The 22,807-nt window shown below is 34.2% G+C and overlaps 1 protein-coding gene across 1 annotated transcript in view; it reads left to right on the forward strand.

Moving 5' to 3' along the window:
* Nucleotides 1-22,807, forward strand: part of LOC106469386 (epidermal growth factor receptor-like) — a gene marked incomplete at its 3' end in the record, with an annotated part of 79,444 nt that overhangs the window by 15,043 nt on the left and 41,594 nt on the right. The window lies entirely within an intron of this gene.

Below are 22,807 nucleotides of genomic sequence, written 5' to 3' on the forward strand. Positions count from 1 at the left end.
GCCGTCTCCAGCCATTATTAGTCTCAAAGTGGATTCCTCGTCATCGAATTTTTGTGCATGTTTATTAATAGCAAGGAGAACGTTTTTACAAATTATAATTAACTATTTCATCCGAATGGTTTTTAACGGACCCTAACCTTACTGTTCATAAATCGTTAAGTGTTCAAACTTATCCAGTAAAGCTTTGGGAGTTTGAGGTATAATTTTCAGCACCCGTTAATATAGTTGTATGTAAAGTTATGACATACTCTACACATCACCGGCATGTAAAGTTATGACAAAGAACCAAAAAATGTCCAAGTACAAATTAGCCGCCAAAGAAAATATTCTTACAGATTTTGAAAAGTTCCCATTGTTTTCCACGTGTACAGAAATCGACAACTGAATGAGTTATATATAATTAACGAAACTATAGACGCAAAGCTAATTTCAGCAAGACTGTCAGTTAGGTGATTGGTTAAGGGCATTCTTGGTTTTACAGATATTCAGAACTAAGTTACCCAGCTAGTTTAACCCCCTCGGGCAGATCAAGTCTCCCGCCATTCCCTTCCTAGATGACGTGTAGCACGTATATATTGAGAGACTAGCAAGGCAGCGAACCACATGAGAGGCTGTTTGATAAAGTTCCGGAAAGCATAGACTTGATCAGCGGCGTTCTACTTCTATAAGTGTTTGTTTCGTTAAGTTTGGGTAAATATCGGACTCCTTCATATTACCTATATAGGTTTTTCTTGTAGAAAGGCTGTTTTATCTTAGACTTCTGGTTTGAAGTCGATTTTACTTGAAGTTTAATACTTTTACTAGTCAAGACACCAGTAATCACAGTTGTAAGGTAAAGTTGAAGAGAAACGAACCAGTTTTCTGCAAGAAAGATGAAATACGAGAAAAAAGCAAACACGATGTAAATGGTCGGATAATGTCATGAGAAGATAAATTATGATCCTGCTCCCGGCTTCTTGGGTTTAATGCATCTTGCCAGATATCTGAGGTAAAGGACCAGAAATTTAGCGTGTAAAGTAAGAACTTTTAAACTGTAAAACGTAGTATAAATTTATTGGTATCAATGAAATACAGTTTGTTACTGGTGGCATTACTTTCCTTCATCGATCCTCAAATGCTCTCTAAGTTATTACTCTTTTTTTGTTATGTTGATTATTGAAAATCTCTGCATAAAATCCGCCTGAAAATAAAATTTTCTAAATATGTTCTAATGTGAATTTATATAATAGGAGTTACTAAGAATAGATAAAAATACGGTAATTTTCCAACTATAGATACAACTTGTACATTTAGATGTTTGATTTGCTGTTAAGTCTAATCACCTCATCCTAGTAATTAAGAAAAGTGCTTTCATAAATAATTATTATCTATAAAAAAGTGTCATTGTATTTAATTGTACATATATGTATATTTTACGAACTTTTCATCATAAAATATACTTTACTGATATTTTTCAATGTTCTTCATAACTTATTCTTTTGGAACATTGTGTTATTTGAAATAGAAAAAAAAAATAGACTACTACAGCGTCGTTAACTTGTTTACGACATTAGAAGATGAGGTAAACAAACCACTAGGTCTGTTTCTTGGCTGCACAGGAGGCTCCTGTGTTTGTTCTTGTTCGCACTCATCACGTGATTGCCCTATTAGTTATCGCTAGTTTGTTGTTAGTTGCTTTATCACTTCTGGAGACGCCAAGATGAAGTCGATAGAGATCAAAGTGCTTTCTCAGCATGAATATGTTGTAAACAAATGAGCATGTTGGGTACAGTGACAGGTGCATGGTTTATTTTATATATTCCTAAGTAATTGTGTTGTTTGGATAGTTAGCTAGTTAGTTTAATACTTATCTTCCCATATAGTTGTCTAGGTTTGATTCCCACACACAACTTAATAATTACATGCGGTATTATCAACTCATTAAGTTTAACAGGCTTTGCCACACAAAAGAAGTGTCAAAGTAATGTCTGTATTCACTGTTTGCTATTCATTGAATTTTCTTCTGTGGAATTTGCTAGAGTATTTCAGATATTTGTTTCATAGACTAGACGGCAGACTAAGCAAAATTATTATGTAACACAGTTGAATTAGTCATAGAACTTTCCAAAGGGAAGAGCTGGTCTAAATGTGTATGATTAAATTTCTTAAAATTGTAGGAAATAATTCAAATATGTGTCTATCAATATATTCTAGTATAGCCTTCTCCTCAGTACCTTGGCCTTGACTTCAGTTTCTAGATTATTGTACGACTTAATCGAGAGTACAACTATATCATGTATGAGATTAAGACTACTCAATTCTGACTATGGATCCCAAATCTCGATATAGCTCAGTCCTGATTAGTTTACCTATACCTTAGGCTTAGTTTAATTCATTCATGATATACTGCCTACATTCAACCATTTTAAAATCACAATGTAATTCAGCTTATTACAAAATTCTGAATATAAAATCTGAACACAAAAAATGTGAGGTTGATGAAAAAGGATCCTGGAAGCAATTGGAACTGAAATTATTTTCAAATAACAGAAGAGGGCTCAGCAACTGAAAAGGTTTTAAGTTTGAACAATAAGAATTTCAAAAGTTTTTTGTTTTTTTTGCCACCCCCTATTGGCTCAGCGGTAAATCTGAGGGTTTATAATGTTAAAAATCTAGTTACGATACTCACGCTGAGCACAGCACATATAGCCCTTTGTTAGCTTCGGGCTTAGCAACAAACAAAATGTTTTATTTTACTTTATATTCGATTCTGTAAATTAAAATACTGTTACGAAAACAGATATACATTTAAGTAAATACTTCAATTATTCTTCAGACAACAAGTCGAAGCAGATTTGAGCGTTATTTTGTTTTTATTAAAACTAGGGAAAAAGAACGCCGAGAATGTTTGATTTATTAGCTAGTGAACGTCCACAACGTAGTTTAGGAAATAAAAGTTTAATAACTTATCAAGGAAATGAAGATTTCTAAGTTTAACTGTGCATTTTTATTTTGTACCGCACATTTGATAATCATTTAAAAGCTGTAAAAATACAATACGAAAATATGTATCATATATAAAGTTAGAGATCTCTTATGAGAAAGATTTTGGAGTGAAAATTCCCCTATTTTTCTTACTACTTTCGAGATTTCTTTCTCGAGATAACACCTGTACACTCAAGTGTGTATATATCTTGAGGCAAAAACATTGTGGTGTCAATCTCTCCAGTTACTTTCGTTAAACGCGTAGCCCGCTAGAGGTCAGTACTGTCAATCTTGTCAGGCCACTAATAGCTTCGCCTTGTCCAGCAACACATTGTCGATTGCTTGATTTGTCACGCTGTAAACCCCTGCTGTTCGTTATTGTATGGGTTCTACAAATTGGCCTCCAGCTGTTCCTTGGATTCTTTTAAGAATCCCTCTATCTATAGAATAAAAAATTCATTAAGTACTGAAAGAGAAATGGAAATGGTTTTGTCCTCCTTTCCCATTCTTTACCGTTGGGATGCTTGGTCTAATGTACTTAAAAGATACCACATGAAAGAGCTCCACCTTGCTTGAAGGCCTTCAGATAGCGAAGCCTATTTCACAGCTTTAAAGAAAAGAGGGCCTTTCGGTACTAAAGCCCTAATAATTTTTTTAAATACAAAATCACTGTTCAAGAAACATGCTTGTATGGAACTGTTATGTAAGAACTTTATCCTGCTGAAGTTTCACAGACTTGTAAATCAACAACTTCAGATATGGCCATTTTACTTCATTGTATTGAAAAGTTGTAAAATAAAGTTTTTATTTTATATACGTGGAATTGGCCATATCGTTGATATCAGTTGAACGCTGACATTAGTAGAATAATTTGTTATTGTACCAGTACCAGGCGACTATACATTTAACTATTTTCTAATAAATGAGATAACTAAACTTTCGGTCTAAAGTAAACACTGCAGATATAAGACCGAATACATGGTTTTACTTTATGTAAAAAAAGTCAAATATTGATACATAACTTTATTAAAACAATCAAGAGTTAATAGTTTTAAAGACTCGATACGATATTCTGCATTGATACATTATTGTTCTGTATATTTGGTTTTTCAGACAGCTGGTTTAGGTTTTCCTTACAAGTTTTATGCTTGCATAATCAGCTTAACACTAAACTCTAATTCATAAAAACTTCTAAAACATAAACTCTAATTTAGTCATCAATCACTAAAACGGTAGAAATGTTAGGTTCAAGTTTTACAAGCAACTTGCCCAACACAAACTTGAACTTAGTAATGAGATAATCGCTTATATAACCTTTCTAATGTGCTCCCCTGGTGACGTTATTATACAAGATTAAAGTTTACAAGTAAGTGTTAAGTAAACTCTTTGATTAATAAATATTCCCAGCACATAGCAACTAATTACTTTGACCTTTAGGATAACGTGTTAGCAAATTGATATTTAAACATATATTTTGTCATAGTTTTGTAAGCTGATACATGTAGCTGTAACCAGACTTGTATCCACAGTTACTGAGCTCCTAACTAATTTTGCCGTCACACCTGTCGTGTAAAGTTGCGCGTGAAGTGTATATACCTATCAGTCTCACATGGCTAAATAGAGACAGTTAAGACAACATAGATAAAAGTTTTCATTTATAACCGCGTTCCAAAGGTCTCCAACTATTTAACAAATTAGAAACAAAAAACGAAAAACTTGATGAATGTTAGTTAATTGAGGTTGTTATTTAGTTAGTATTCCTGTTTTCAGAAGTAATCAAACTCAGATTTATTTGCTAACGGTCTTTAAAATTTTGTGGGTGAACTGAGGTGTGTTCAAAATATTACTATCAATCCAGGACTCTCGAGATAAGAATCACACAACTCTATTGAGAATTTTGTGAATGTTCTACATCTTTGAATAGCTTATATTTGAAAGTTTCTAACTTGAAAGGTTTTTGTTTTTTACCACCCCCAAAAAACATACATAATTTATAAGTATTACAGTAAACCTTTTGTGAACGAGACGTGATCGAAGGACGACAGCTTTTTGTGATATGCTGTTAAATTCAGGTCTTTAGTTAATATATTTTCCTAATATGTACCGAGAACTTGAAGTTCCTGTGAAACTTATTTGAACAAACATATTCTAACCTTTGCATAGCTCTAGTGAACGTTTTTGTGAGTGATGATTTAGTAGTTAGTTATATCCAACGAATATTTCTTTGTTAAACATTTCCAGCAGAACATTCAGATCCAAGCCTCATTTTATTCTCAAACCTCTTCATTTAGTAGTTCTGTCCTATGAGTTTTGAATAAGTGGAACTTCACAAGTCGACCCTCAGCGGCAAGTCTGAGGCCTTCTAACTCTACAATCTGGAGTTCGATTCCCCGCGGTGGACACAGTGCATATAGGCAATTGCGTAGCTATCTACTTAAACTTCGTAATTTCTACAGCAGTCACAGAAATACTTTGTATTACAAATAATGCATGATAGATACTTATGCCATTGTTTGTTACAACTGTATTCGAATTTTAAAGACTTAGATAGAAATTTGAATTTTATGCTGTGTTTGTGCCAGCATATGGTCTGAGGAACTCTAAACTTAGGGGTTGCATCACATTTTCCATTTGTATCCGTTGACGTAATTGTCTGAGGTTAGAACGCTAGGTAAGACTGGAGCCACGCAGATACCTTTTGTCTTCAGTATATGAAGTTATACCGCATTACGTTTTGGAATGAATTATATTCAGTTTATTATTTGAGCCAACGGACTGTAATCTAACTGTGATGTGATGCTGCTTTTGTGGCTGTTCATAATCTTTCCTATTTTCATAATCTTGAGGTTAAAGTTGCTTAACTTTTGAAGAATCGGTGATTAGTACTGTTTTGTTAAGGAATCATTCAAACACGATATTCATATTGGTAAATTTATGGAAGGTCCCTGTAATCCCTAATGAAGTCTATGCTTTCAGCTGCTTTGTCACGAAGATATACCAATTGCACCATCTCGCATTCCAATGTTCGGATTTAACCAAGCAGCCTCATAAAATAGGATTACAAGTTAACTCACGGAGTCTCAAGATCCCCTTTTACTTTCGGTAGACTTTAATCCGCTTTGTAAAAAACAAAAAAACAATCCTGTCCATCAGCTCAAGATTTGAACATCTTTCATCTGTGTATTAAAAAAAAACAACACAGGAAAACAGGTATCTTAAGTGAAAATACTAAAAGATGGTCAACGTAACATTTCGTTCAGGAGACTTTCATCAAGACAGTTGTGCGTTCTTAGACGTTAAAGACTTGGTTTAACTCAAAATTTTCATGGCAGTAATTTTAACCGATTAACCACTATTTCATAATTAATTTTCAAAGAATTTTGAACGTAAAAGGAATAAAGTAAATCAATTACTGAAGATTATATGTTTGGTATGAAACTAGATATTTTCTACTACAATCTCTTTTTTCCTTACAATAAAAGAACTTCAGTATTGAAGAAATTATATAGGTTGGAGCCAAAATTAAGACTGTAAAGTTTTACCTTTATAACCATTCATGTATGCTTCATTTGAAGTTATTGAATATATAAGCTTTTTAAGATTCTACAAAACTAAGTTTCTATAAATGCCATACAAATCCGACCCTGAAAACTAACTTTATATAAATTAGCACTTATTTTCTGAAAGGATCAAACTAGAGTGGAATTAACCAAATGTTTGTATCAATTATTTATAGATGAAATGCAGCCTGTATTTGATTAAAGTTAAAGGAATTTCGAGAAAATGGGTTTTATAGTATTTTTGACCAAAAATGATAAATTAAGATTCAAAAATCGAACTTGTCTTTAGTTACAGGATATTTAAGTGTATTTCAACATTGTACTATGAATTACTGATACTATTGTTTGAAAATGTACGTTTTTATGAGTTGATTCGATAAATGGATTGAGATTAGGTTTCTCAAGAAGAAACCATCTCTTGTATCTTTTCAGTATAAAGAGGCTTAAGCAGGTTTTAATAATATCATTGGATTTTCAGATCAGAATTCAACCAATGAAAACGAACAACTCTTCAATTTAGGTATTTTTGAAAGCAAAATAATACAAGCATTTATAAAATTTCCTGCAAAATTTCAGTCAAATGACGCCAATCTTACTGTATATTTGAAGTTTCAAATTAAAAACACATCTTTCACGTAACAACATTTTTACTACTAAATAATAATAATATTTTCTATACAGCTAGCCTAGCCCTTACTACATCCTCCACTTTTGGCTTTTTTCAGAAAAATAAAGAAAAGGTGAAAGTGAAAAAGGCAGCAAAACAATACAGAAAAATCTTAGACATTCTTTAAATTTGGTAACATTTTTACCAATATGAATTAACACTTTAACAGCACAATTTCTGCGATCGTTAGAAAGTGCATGAAGTTTGCAATTTTTTTCTGTTTTCAAACTTAACGTAGAAGCATATTTCTATGTAAAAGCAATAAACAAATATATTCTGTAGTTTTTGAAATTTACCTAAGTACCTTATATATTTGTCAAGTTGATTTTAAAATCATCTGTATTGTCTGTACCATGATTCTTTGTTTTCGAAGTTTTCTAGCAATCTGATACGTAAGCAGTTCCAACACGTAAGTAATATCACATAACAAAATATTGGTGCAGCCGATGATCGTGTATCTTACTATTACATCTGATCACCTGAAGTGAAACATAAATTAATATTGTCACTTTCTATATGTGTATGTGTTAACTAATTGCCTAATAAATTATTTTCCATTGGTACGTAAAGTTTCTCTCACGTTTTGACAGGAGAACGAACGTTTTTCGAACTTTACGAAAAATATCCATGTTTAGGAAGAGAAACTAGCCATAAAGATAAAGTTCTCCAATGTTTTGAACAAGGTAATAACAGAATGGCAATCAACAAGGTAATAACAGAATGGTAGTCAACAAGGTAATAACAGAATGGTAATCAACAAGGTAATAACAGAATGGTAATCAACAAGGTAATAACAGAATGGCAATCAACAAGGTAATAACAGAATGGCAGTCAAGAAGGTAATAACAGAATGGCAATCAACAAGGTGATAACAGAATGGTAATCAACAAGATAATAACAGAATGGCAATCAACAAGATAATAACAGAATGGCAATCAACAAGGTGATAACAGAATGGCAATCAACAAGGTGATAACAGAATGGTAATCAACAAGGTAATAACAGAATGGTAATCAACAAGGTAATAAAAGAATGGTAACATAATTCCTGACAAGCTATTAGCTTTCCTAGGATGTCCTTCTGATAAGATTCGACTAGCATGCCAGAATGTGAGTCTGAAGTTCACATTCCGTTACCACCAAAAATAAAGTAATAAATCACGCTCCGTACTTTGGGACTGTGGATGTAAGAGTGACAGTAAAATCCAGCTATTCGGTTTGACAAAGTACCCCAAGAGTTGGCGGTTGGTGGTTTTAACTAGCTGCCTTCCCCCTAGTCTAAAATTTCAAAATTAGGGACGACTAGCTCAGATAGTCTTCGTGTAGCTTGGCGTGAAATCCAATAATACAAACCAGCAAACTGATAAGATTTATAAAATATTTTTTATTTCCGATCTGGCTTTCATGAAAGATTCATTTTATAAGTCATGCGCAGTACCATCTGTATAACAATCTCATATCTCAGAGCAGACTGTTTCTTTAAAGTACCGTTTCTATTTTTATAGTAAACTAGAGTATGTGTCAACAGTATGATTTGATAGGCTTAAGATAATACCCAATTCGAGTGCTTGTTTTATGAAGTGCAACGAGTTATAAGCGTAAACTTCGAATGGGTGAATGATCTCATGTAGTGAAGTGTGTATGTTGTCGCCATGTTGAATTTATATTTGATAGTATAAGTCTCTCCCAAAAATATCGTTTCACTTGGCATTTTAACATGTTATTTGATACCGTCTGTTTTTGTTCTTGCAACCTTTTCTATCAGAAACTTTGTAATTTTTAGATATTCTACAATCTTGAAATTTTTCATATCGACAAATAGGCAAGTTAGGCGTTCTGATGAAAAATTAATTAATTAGTGCAAAAATGATTGATAACAGAGTAAGCAGATTGTTACGTCATTTTTAAAAACTATTTGATATTATATACTTTATCTATTTATAGCTGTACCTGCAATTTCGTTCATAAGTAAACTGTTTGTTAACAGCACAGTGTGGTGGATAGTAAGGCCTTATTGCAGCTACTCTAGACCACATGTTTGATATATGCAGCAATATATTTGCTTCTTTGGTTGGTTTCAAACGCTGTATTCTGAATAACCACAGAAACAAAACTAATAGAAAAAAAAAATTAGGTTAGATTGAGCATCGGTTTATACCATTTTTGTGATTATAACTTGATGTAAATTTTGTAAATAGATATAATTAATATTGATTGTACATATTTTGTGCAGGAAGAAATAGTGAAAATGTAATTTCCTTCCTAGTTACCATAATTATAGGCACTAACTTATGTTACTTACTCTCAACTGATAGTAATTACAAGGACATGTATGTGATGCGTAATTTATTTGTCAGAGGGAACTGAATGAGAGGAACTTCTGAATTTGTTGGTCGTAAGTCCAAAATTTATTTCAGTGAATAATTACTATCAAGTGTTACGTAATTCGGTACTTCTAAATAAGGGAAAGCTGATGCTCTTATTTTTATGTACCCGTTACCAGTCAGATATATTTACCATCTATGCAGTGATGTCATTAAGAATCCAGATAGGTGGCTACTTGATCGCTCAGACGTAGCGTAGCGCCTGCTAGCGGAACAAAACCCTTCTTGGGGATACGGGGCATGTTCCTCTGGAAAACTTTAAATATGACTATTTTGATGCATTCTTACACTTGAATGTATTGAAGATTTCTGTAATGATTATCTCAAAATGAATAATAAGTTAATACATCCCACTAAGTTGAAGCGAAAAATGGCAGTCACCAATATGTCGAAGTGGCAAACACGTGTTGAAATTAATTTGCGCTACCTTTCAGCCTGCAAACACATTATATATAATAAATTACGGAAACTCCAGAGTGTCGTGTAAGGTTCTGACCAAAGCTTAGCCTTGGAAAAACAATGTGAACGATGATGAAAAAAAAGAAGAAAGATCATTGATAGCCGACGATTTTCCCCGTTATAAAGGGTGGAAAATCGTCTTAATGACATCACTGCCTCCCAGTGGCACAGCGGTATGCCTGCGGACTTACAACGCTAGAAACCGGGTTTCGATACCCGTGGTGGGCAGAGCACAGATAGCCCTTGTATAGCTTTGTGCATAATTAAAAACAAAAAACAGACATCACTGATGTAGTGTGTTCGTATCGAGTTTATTTATTTTGCTAATCGCTTTGTTTCTCTTATTGGCTCTTTCATTCAGTATGTGTATGATCCCTATCTTTTGACAGAGCTGGTCTTCCTGTCAATGGTTTAAGGGATAGTTAGGAGGGCAAACGCACTAGGGTTAATTCGAGAACTTAAGATTCTGTGGCTCTAAACTTGTGAGAATAATGCTGATCCTCCATTTTTGTTCTTTGTTTGATATCGCTCCCTTGTGGCTCAGTGGTAACTATGAAGACTTATAACGCTAAAACCCGGGTTTCGATATCTGTGGTGGGGACAGTACAGAAAACCCATTGTGTAGCTTTGTGCTTAACTACAAAAGAAAAAAAACACAAAAAACAGATTGTTTGATATGTGGTATTTTCAACTTTAACAACACCTTTTTGAAACTCGTGAGTTAAATAGCCAGATCAGAGATCCCAATTTTGAACTGGTAAATAGAGCGTGGTAATTACCCAGTAACACCCGCCACCTACAAGACTAAGGTGAACAGCGGGATTCACCGTCAGCTTTATGATGTGTCCACAGCTGAAAGTAAGGAGGGTGTTCAGTGACGTATCGCAAACTCGAACTTTAGACTATCCGATTTGTAGCCCCGCTAGCTAACCACTAGGCAACATTTGGCCTTTTCTTTGTTATCTTTCTTGCTGTCTTGTTGTTGTACTTTTCAGCGAAATGCAACATATTCTTCAGTATTGACCCATTATTATGCTTTTCTGATGTGTTAGTGTTTTGAGTTTGATTATAAGTAAGTTCTAAATGTGCTTTACTTAGTTTTCTTGTTCCTATATAGTATACCAAGAAATAGGCTTTTTTTTTCTAATTCGAGCTTCAGTTGTTTACCTTGTGTCAACTATTTTGATGTGACAACTATATCTCAAGATACTATTTATTTCAGCACTGCGTTACAGTAGCTGAGAAGCTTTATGTGTATTGAAAACAAAAAACAACAACAACATATTTCACGTTGTGAACAGGGTTAGTGTCTTTTGTGAGTTCGTTCTCTATTCATGGTCGTAATATATTGTACATAAAAAAAGAGAAACATACAAAAATACTGGCAGTACAATGTTCTTCGAACAACCGTCAGACATGCGTAGTTGGGAGAAAAAGTAGGAAGCATCCTTGAATAACCAAATGAAGAGTAGTAGCAGTAGCAGACCAGACGAATGGCTGATCCTCTCAATATCAATCCTCATATAGCGTAAACCAAGCTGAAAATCCTCAGTTGCTATGATGAGATTTTCAATGGGAAACTTTCTTAACTACTTGATGCCACTTCTTTTTGATACATTCAGCACAATCATGGAAAATGTGAGACGTGTGTTCCAATACTGTATTGATAAAGATGAAAATTGAAACCAACAAATGTGATCTATCTTTTTTTTTCTATGGTGAATCCATGAGCAGGGTTGAAATCGGGACCACTCAGGTCAGAGTTCAACCCGCTAATAATTGTTAATAAGGCTAAAACTACCAGAGTGTAATGTCTAACAGAGGAGGGAATGGTTTGATAAGCTTCAGGGCTTTCGTGGCCATCATTAATCACAGATAAAAACAAAACAAAATCCTGTAAGTAATAGTCAATATTAACCAGATATGGGCATTGGCAAACTAGAAAGCGAACGAAACTGTAATCGAACTGTATAATGACCAAATGGATTCATTTACTGATATAATTTTGCCTCCTTTATGGTAGACCTTTCAATCTACTCTGATAGAATAATCATAAGTAGAATTATAACTCATATCCTTGTAAATAAATTATTACATAATGCATAACAACATATCCATTAAATATCAACTCTTCAAATTATCATGAATTACACTGTATTGAGACAATTCACTGCACACCCGTCGCTGTCATCCATGCAGGAGTTATATCTTAGCACCCGATTAATCACAATGACAAATTATATCTTACAATTAAGCCTATCATAAAAGATAATAACAGGCAGGAACCACAAGTTCAACGGCATTCAGATAATTAAAAAACAATTGTTTTGATTAATCAGTACCATATAATAGCGAAATCTGACTCCTGTTATAAAGTCTGAAAGTAGCATTAATAGACTAGTTTCATAACCAATGGTAAAATATTAGCAAAAAACAAAGTTCAAAATCCTATCAGTGAAGCCTCTATAATGTAGAAAAAATCCAACCATTTGTTTATGCTTGACATTAGCCAAGGGAAAATAGGAGCAGGTGAAAAACCTCAACGACCCTAGAAGAGCTAAAATTGGTAGCTGGCAGTCTCATCTAAAAAAATGAAAGAAAAGACTGTACGCAAAATATTTACCACACTAAACATTACATAAATCACTAAGTAAGCGAATACATCCTTGAGTTGATATGTATTGCACCATCGTATTTGCATTACAACGATGAATATAGCTACATCCTTGAGTTGTTATGTATTGCACCATCGTATTTGCATTACAACGATGAATATAGCTACATCCTTGAGTTGGCTACATTCATCGTTGTAATGCAAGTACGACGGTGCAATACATATCAACTCAAGGATGTAGCTACATTCATCGTTTTGAAAATGCAAGTACTAAGGTGCAATACATATCACTAAAGCGTTTTGCGTCTCTTGCTTTCAATGCATCGATGAGATGCAGATGGTGTGACTGATATCTTCAGAAGAGAATGATATTAATATCTTCTGGTTACAAATGTGTTTTTATTTTGTTTTTAAGTTATTTTTCTCTGGTGCTTTTACCCTGGTGAACTAGACAAGACAAACTGGCTGATGTGGATTTGCGAATATCATGAATAATTTTTTCTTATTTATGATTTTATTTTTTAAATGTTGAAGTTTTGTCTTTTTTTTTATGTGATTTTGTAAAGGTGCCAAGTTTCCTTTGACATTCATTTAATTAAAGTTTGATTGGGGCATTATTAATCTCTTCCTATTTTACAAGTGACTTTTGTTGTCTTTTGGTTCAAGTTTTTAATTATTTGAATTTTTTAGTTGTATACGTTTTTAATTGTAAATTAAGCTCCTGTTCATTTAGTTTGTGTCTTATAAATATGTTTCACTTGGCCAAAGATGCCTAACTGACCGGAACTTTACTTAATGCCCACACCTGTACCAAAAGTATGCATAACTCCGAAATCTTTACTATGTTTTCAAATATATTCCAAATTTTGAAATTTATGGCGAAAATTGAATAAATAGTGTATTTGACGATAATATATTCGTTCTGTAGTTTTAAATATCTTTGTTAAAGTTTTTTCTCAGATTCGAATAGTATAAATAAACAAAACAGAAGGAGATACTTATTTATTTTAGAATTTTTGCAGTTATTACTTTTCAAATGTTAGATTAAAGAAAAGAAAAACTAGTCAACAGTACCCATAGCCAACACATGAACCACTAGTGTCTGACTGAATATTGGGGATTGATTGTCACCCATATAGCTCTCTCAAGCTCCAAAGTGCGGAGCGTGTTTTTCGAGCAACTGACGCGAAACATGAGCCCTCGGATTCACAGTCCAAGGACACTAACCACTATAGGCCACGCCCGGTCCCAGAAGAATATATGATTTAATCTTCGAATTAATATTTTCTCTCTTGTTTTGTTTTGAGTCTCGAAACCGATGACGACTGTTGGGGGCACCGTATATGTTGATGCATAATCGGTGTTTATTACCTGGTGGCACCCATCTCCAAGTGCCCGTTCCCAACTTAGCAGTGAAAGACTAGAGAGAAGGCAGCTAGTCAACACCACCCAACGCCAACTCTTGGGATGCTCTTTTACCAACGAATTTTGGGATTGACTCTCACATTATAACTCCACCACAGCTGAAAGGACAAGCATGTTCGGCGACGGGGATTCGAACCCGCGACTCGATTTTCTCACTACTTTGCAATTTTCAATGTCCAAACATTTTAGTTTTTAATTTGCCGTGAAATATTGGGAGAAATACAATTAGTTGCATAATGAACAAGTAACTTCGTCTGTTACGAATACACTAACTGCAATAATTATAAAAGAAACGTTACATTTTGCGAATTATGGAAGAAACGCTGTTATCTCTCCTGGATGCTTGCAGGGTAGACTAGAGAACCGACGTGTTTCGTACCTGTTAACGGGATAAAATTTCAACAATATATCAAACAATGCGAGATTTTTGTTGTTTTTTTTAGTGTACCAGGATGTTGCCATTAGAGAGGTTTGTTTCGATTTATATTATTGAAATTATATAGCACCAACTGAAATAACAATAACAGTATAAGTAGTATAAAACGACCATAAATTCAACTTAAAAATCCGTGTAGAGTAGAGTACTCTCGTTGTGGAAATATAACATTTCTTCCTAAAATCTTTTGACAGAACAGATGGTTTTGGAGCCTCACAACACCGTTATAGTCCTTGGCGTCATATCTAGTCGTGCTCTATAGAACATTCTTACATCTTGACAATATCCTTTGGAACAAATGAAAAGTTGTGAGGCTCCCAAAGTTCTACAGAGCACGACTAGACATGGCACCAAGGATTATAACGAATTCTTACATCTTGACAATATCCTTCGGAACAAATGATTTGGGAGCCTCACAACACCGTTATAGTCCTTGGCGTCATGTCTAGTCGTGCTCTGTAGAACATTCTTACATCTTGACAATATCCTTCGGAACAAATGATTTGGGAGCCTCACAACACCGTTATAGTCCTTGGCGTCATATCTAGTCGTGCTCTGTAGAACAATCTTACATCTTGACAATATCCTTTGGAAAAGGTGGTTTGGGAGCCTCACAACTTCGTTATAATCCTTGGTGCCATGTCTAGTCGTGCTCTGTAGAACATTCTTACATCTTGACAATATCCTTCGGAACAAATGATTTGGGAGCCTCACAACACCGTTATAGTCCTTGGCGTCATATCTAGTCGTGCTCTGTAGAACAATCTTACATCTTGACAATATCCTTTAGAACAGATGGTTTGGGAGCCTCACAATTTTATTATAATCCTCTGCAGAACAATCTTACATCTTGACAATATCCTTCGGAACAGATGGTTTGGGAGCCTCACAGTTTTATTATAATCCTTGGTGCCATGTCTAGTCGTGTTTTATTGAACAATCTTACATCTTGACAATATCCTTGCAGCGTAAGTTCCTTTGCAAAATGTTCCGTCGTAAGGCTGTAATATCCTAAGTACATCCCTCTTATTTTTTGTTTATCATGATTCATCTAGTGTACGAGAGCGTCAGTTTCAACAGTGTGATGGCGACTTGACTGGTATATCTTCATATTATAAATACCTACATCATTCTTCAGCTCTTTGAGGTATGCGATGGTTGACGGATGTATTGTGTCGCCTTTCACGGAGATCCTTTTTCATAATGTTGTGTATTGTTGTCTGAGACACGTGGACAGCTTTTGCCACTAACCTGTGTGTTTGTGGATTCTCATGTGCTACAAAGGCGCCGCATTTTGCTTACCGCGGCTGAGATACAATTTGTTGTAGGGGTTTTTCTTATTCCAAGTTGATCCATATTCCATTGTTTTCCAACGCCATTAAGTACAAGGGATATTTGTAATGTCTTGGAAGTTCTAACTTCGCGATCTAAACACATCTTTATAAATCCGAATGTATAAATATTTTACGTTGGAAAAGGGTGTTTCATACCCTTCCCAAAAACATAAAGCTAAAAAATGTTAAAATGTACGTCTGCTAACACAACCTCGACTTTATATCAACAATGGTTGTCATATGACTTGATATTTTGCATATCTAAAGTCATTTTAATATAACGTACTCAACTCTGTAGTTTTGTTTGTTATCCTGCAATGCTCATTTTACCACATAGCTCCATCATTAGTACCTTGCGAATCCACTAAGAGCAAAAATTTCCTGTTGTAAAAATCGACAGGTAATGAATTCCTTAATTTCGAGTCATGTTATTGTGAGGATTTAACGTCATGTATAAAAAGAGTGTTTAAAGGCAGGAATTTTCTAAGCTGCTAGACTCTAGACAGAGGAAATGATATAACTTGTACTGGTATCACGTTATTGTTTACGTAGTACATGTAAACGTTCAGTATTTGCTAAATAAGGTTTTGCTTTATCTGAAAAATCAACCTTTAAGCACTATGTATTACGGAAGTGTTCATTCTAGTTGAAATAATTAGTGGCTATCTCCCCACGGAAAAACTCTCTATAGTATATTCTTTAAAGTACAAAACCATTGAATATATCTCTCATATCCAGAGGTCTACCGCAGGGCCAACCCGTGAACCTTTCTATAGTAAAAAATTGCATATATTTTTTTTAAAGATATTTGAGTACGCCCTAAGTAAAAAGGCCAACATCATATATAGTTATTAGATTATCATCTCCCTTTTAAAAAGAAAAAAAGTTGGGGTATCTTAAATAAAAGACGAAATAAGCCATTTATCAAACCAATTGACCTTTTATTTTTATTTTCGAAGATAATACACAAAATAAAAACTATCAAAGCAACAGTCGTCGGGGGGGTTGGGGGGGTATAATAATATGATAATTTTTATGCCTGTATTTTATTGTTTTAGTACTAAATACCATTGAGAATATTTCTATAGAATTGAACTGTTGCGTATATCCTTTGTATGTACTAAAGACCGTTGAGAATATTTATATAGAATTAAACTGTTGCGTATATCCTTTGTATGTACTTAAGACCGTTGAGAATATTTCTATAGAATTAAATTGTTGCGTATATCCTTTGTATGTACTAAAGACCGTTGAGAATATTTATATAGAATTAAACTGTTGCGTATATTCTTTGTATGTACTTAAGACCGTTGAGAATATTTCTATAGAATTAAACTGTTGCGTGTATCCTTTGTATGTAGTAAAAACGGTTCAGAATATTTCTATAGAATTGAACTGTTGTGTATATCCTTTGTATGTACTAAAGACCGTTGAGAATATTTCTATAGAATTAAACTGTTGCGTATATCCTTTGTATATCGTAAAGACCGTTGAGAATATTTCTATAGAATTGAACTTTTGTGTATATCCTTTGTATGTACTAAAGACCGTTGAGAATATTTCTATAGAATTGAACTTTTGTATGTACTAAAGACCGTTGAGAATATTTCTATAGAATTGAACTGTTGCGTATATCCTTTGTATGTACTTAAGACCGTTGAGAATATTTCTATAGAATTAAACTATTGCGTGTATCCTTTGTATGTAGTAAAGACAGTTCAGAATATTTCTATAGAATTGAACTTTTGTGTGTATCCTTTGATGTACTAAAGACCGTTGATAATATTACTATAGAACTGAACTGTTGCGTGTATCCTTTGTATGTACTAAAGACCGTTGAGAATATTTCTATAGAATTGAGCTTTTGTGCGTATCTTTTGTATATAGTAAAGACGGTTCAGAATATTTCTATAGAATTGAACTGTTGTGTATATCCTTTGTATGTACTAAAGACCGTTGAGAATATTTCTATAGAATTGAACTTTTGTGTGTATCCTTTGTATGTACTAAAGACCATTGAGAATATTTCTATAGAATTAAACTTTTGTGTATATCCTTTGTATACTAAAGACCGTTGAGAGTATTTCTATAGAATTAAACTGTTGCGTATATCATTTGTATGTACTAAAGACCGTTGAGAATATTTTTATAGAATTGAACTTTTGTGTGTATCCTTTGTATGTACTAAAGACCGTTGAGAATATTTCTATAGAATTAAACTTTTGTGTATATCCTTTGTATGTACTAAAGACCATTGAGAATATTTCTATAGAATTGAACTTTTGTGTGTATCCTTTGTATATAGTAAAGACGGTTCAGAATATTTCTATAGAATTAAACTGTTGTGGGTATCCACTGTACGTACTAAAGATCATTGAGAATATTTCTATAGAATTAAATTGTTGTGTGTATCCTTTGTATGTACTAAAGACTGTTGATAATATTTCTATAGAATTGAACTGTTGTGTATATCTTTTGTATAGATCGTTGAGAATATTTCTATAGAGGTAAATTGTTGTGTGTATCCTTTGTACGTAGTAAAGACGGTTGAGAATATTTCTATAGAATTACATTGTTGCGTATATCCTTTGTACATAGTAAAGACCGTTTAGAATATTTCTATAGTGTTAAACATAACCATTGTACTGTAAGAAACAGAAAAATTTAAAGTATGGTATAGTTCAATATTGAACAGAAGCAGAAAGGTATAATCCTAAATGTTCTTTTATCGTAGAATACTGAATATAAGTCAGCTTCAGCAGCAATGAAATTAACGAAGTCTAGAAGGTCAGATTAACCTTAAAAAAAGCGTAAAGTAGACTTAAAAGTTATCACTTTGCACAGTCAAAATATAATTAGATAACTAAAACACACTTATGTGGTTAGAAGTTGGTGATATCATTTCCCGCTGTCATATCACAAGTTTGAAAGAATTATTTTAATAAAAAAATTAGAAGTAGGAATGGGAGGACCAATAAGTAAGAAAACATGGTAAGAATGGGCGGGATAACATTACAACAAAGTGGGTGTGGCCATCCTTCCGCTCATTTATACTTCATGTGCTTTTTGCAATTTGGTAATTGCTTAGAATAAATGAAAGGCGTATATAGCTACATTTCTCTGTTGTAAACTTTATTTCAGCAACCAAGTACAGATACACGTAATCAAATTATGCGACCCTAATGAAATGTTTTACATCATAAGGAGGGTGTTTGCTTATGAGAGACATTATAGCTATCTGACTGATAAGAGGTTGTCCGAAAGAATAGTATCAAACCGTTGATTTTTGAAATTTTGAAATTTGTTGGGTATTTAGAAAGCATTAGTTACTGATAAAAAGCGATTCGATTCTTTAATTGGTTTAAAGTGAAACACAAAGTATGAATGGTTGGAACGATGGCCACACATACTTTGAAGTTCCACTGTGTCAAAAACCACCAAGTGTTCTAATGTTATCCCACCCATTCCTACCTTGTGTCTTTACTTTTTGATGCTCTCATTCCTACTTACTAATTTTTTTATTTAAAAAATGTTTTACTCTTGTCTCATAGCTTTTTTTGGTACTAAGTCTCGAGAGTGACTGGGCTGTAGGTCTATTCTTCTTGTAGCTTTTTTTTTAGAGTTATCTCTCAACATTTCCTGTCTTTTACTGATATATTTGCTATAGTTTTTCTTCCATCTAGCCATAGTGGCAGCCTTTTCTTTGGTTGGATTAATGGTTAAGGCTTGTTTCGCAAATTCAGCATTACTCTTTTTAACCTTATCTCTATTCTTACAGTAATGCTCTCTTTACTGGGACAAAGACTTTTCAAAGTTATCAACATAAGATTTTCTATTGTTTCTCTTTTTTTCCTTTAAAGGCATATTTAGAAAATTGCACTGTTTCAAGTACAACCTTAAATGTCAATAAGTCACACTTAGTTTGAAAACTATGCAAAGATAAATTATACACTTTATCATTCTTGTTTTCAGTCCAAAGCACTCAAGCCAAACTGTGTCAGGCTTCGGTAATGGCAGTGTTCGTTCTCACGTGGAAGAATGCTATGATACAATTGCTTTGTCCAGCACGTAACCCTCGAGTCAGATGTACAGAACTGAAAATTAAATCATTAGGTTAGATCATAGTTAGAACCTAGATCTCGAGAATCTACGTAGTCCACGTTTTTGTTTTGTTTTTATCTAGCTGATACAGCTGCAGGCTGATCACACAGCGCAATCGTGCAACGGCACTTGATATGAGGGCGAGTTGTTACTTGGCAAATCACAGAGCGTGCTCTTAATCATAGAATATGGTTTCTAGTATAATGTTAGCTCATTAGTAGTGTTGCAAAATGGTTATTGGTATTACTTGTTATTACCAAGGTTATAAGTATGACTAAGAAAAACGCTTTCAGCCAAGATAGCGTAACGTAATCACGTGCCTTTAGATTTGCATAAGGTTAAGGCAGGAGAGAGCTATGCTCTTACAACAACATAGGTCAGTTAATCAGATTGACAAATTTGTGGTTTTGTAAATTGTTTTTACTTTACCGGCTTTCTCAAGTGCTTCGGAGACTTTTTACTCTGCAGTTGGTTTGTTTACTACTCAACAGTGTGTGTAAAGCGCTTATAAAGTTTTGTTTACATGCTGTTTGCAGTGTTTCACATTTCAATTTGATTTGCACATCTGGCCAATTCATATTAAAAGTTTGTTTTTTTGTTTTGTTTTTTATTTCGCGCAAAGCTACACGAGGGCTATCTGCGCTAGCCGTCCATAATTTAGCAGTGTAAGACTAGAGGGAAGGCAGCTAGTCATCACCACCCACCGCTAACTCTTAGGCCACTCTTTTACCAACGAATAGTGGGATTGACCGTCACATTATAACGCCCCCATGGCTGAAAGGACGAGCATGTTTGGTGTGACGGGGATTCGAGCCCGCGACCCACAGACTGCGAGTTGAGCGCCCTAACCACCTGGCCATGCCGGGTCCGCTATTAAAAGTACTACCGTACTTTTGATAATCAATGGGTTTTTTTTTTATAGAAAATTCAAATATTTTTTTATTTCATTAAGACCCTTATTCTATAAGTGTTTGCATGAACAAGTTTCAGGATAGAATCAGCGTTTGAAGTTTGTGTGGAACGATACTAGCTGAGTGTATAGTACTCCTGTGCCATCGATATATACACGTGATTAGATTATTGTGTTCATTTTTAAGGACAAAGCTACACTGCTGGTATTATACATCGGCAAGTTTACTGCTGAACCACCAGAGGTCGAGATCTTTGTGCTTTTCTTGTGAGCTTTAAAACAAATTGCGAGTGTTCTGAATAAATACAGTAAATATAGTTTAAACTGATAAGTAATCACCTGTTCTGAAGAGAGGAAATCCACTAGAAACTTTAAAAGGCCCAGAGATACAACGGATACCTGACGATGGCCATACGAGTGGTTGAAACGTTGGAATAAAGTTAAATAAAAATAAACAACCCACTCAAAAGGTTTTATTTGAAATGTAATCAGTTCTACTTGTCAGGGAGGATGCACGTTATTATACAGACTCGAACTCATCGCAAGTTATAGGTTTCTCCTCTCTTTTCTTTACTGCTTTCTTCATGAAATGTTAACGTGATTATAATCAAGCGAAAAAGAGCTCTTATCTCCTGTGTTTCTCACGAACAAAAGGAACTGTAGCGCATTTTCTATAATCATTGAAAGAAGGATTTGTTGTTTGGGGCCTCGAATAATGCATATACTTAGGACATCGACGGTTTTTCATGTTACTCACAGATATTACGTAGGGTAAGCGTATTCAAATATATTACCACGTTCTGTCATATCCTTAGAGATGAAAAATATACGTTAGTTTTACTGCAGGTGACCTCGAACTAAGCAACGTGAAGATCTGGTCTAAGGACTTTGTGGTGAGCCGCTTGGGGAGGGAACGGTACGTGATTTCGTTGACTGCTACGTGGCTAGTTTCAATAAATGTTTCTTTAAGGGAGCATCTTAACATAGCAATCATTGTGATTGTGTCGATTCATTTTAGAAGTAATATGAGTTAAATATAAGTAAGTACATATTCAATGGAAATTATCATCCAAAAGGGTTTTTTAAATAAATAAATGTATTAACGTTTATTTGTCGGTACTACCGTTCTCTATCTCTCTCTTATTAACCGGTAGAATTTCTTGATAGACCAACGATTTTCACTAAGGAAAGAATTCGCAGTCACGTATTCAAGGAAAGAGTGGCTATATTTCTCTCTCTCTCTCTCTATATATATATATATAGAGAGAGAGAGAGAACTTACTTAGAGCGTTGTGTTAGAACAAAAAATAGGCAATAGCCTTCTACTTTAAGGATGAGGGTAATTGCGTGCTTGAAGAGGAATAGGGAAAAACTTAAAAAAAGAAGCCTGACTAAGTACATTCACTGGACAACGTGAAGGACGTGAAAGGAGGTACGAACATATAATTATGTTGTTCATCATTTGGATTGGATGATATAGACATAACTGAAAACAGCATATTTACTAAATAATTTTACTTTAGGAGTCCGTGTATGGTTGGTTACGTCAGAGCTCTTCACGACATCATTAAATGCTTACTTAGATCCACTGTTTAAAGCATTTCATTTTATTGAATGACAGTTGAGATTTAGTAATCAAAACTGTTATGTTTTTGTTTATAAATAACAAATACAAAGTTCAAGGATTTTTCTAAACATGAGACTCTCCTGAAACTGACATTGACATACCCATTACAATGATACACAACATGCAGTGCAACGATGTTGACAAACCCCAGACTACACAACATGCAGAACAACGATGTTGACATACCCAAGACTACACAACATGCAGAACAACGATGTTTACATACCCAAGACTACACAACATGCAGAACAACGATGTTGACATACCCAAGACTACACAACATGCAGTGCAACGATGTTGACAAACCCCAGACTATACAACATGCAG

Source organism: Limulus polyphemus, unplaced genomic scaffold (assembly GCF_000517525.1).
Source record: "Limulus polyphemus unplaced genomic scaffold, Limulus_polyphemus-2.1.2 Scaffold3458, whole genome shotgun sequence".
NCBI lineage: Eukaryota > Metazoa > Arthropoda > Merostomata > Xiphosura > Limulidae > Limulus > Limulus polyphemus.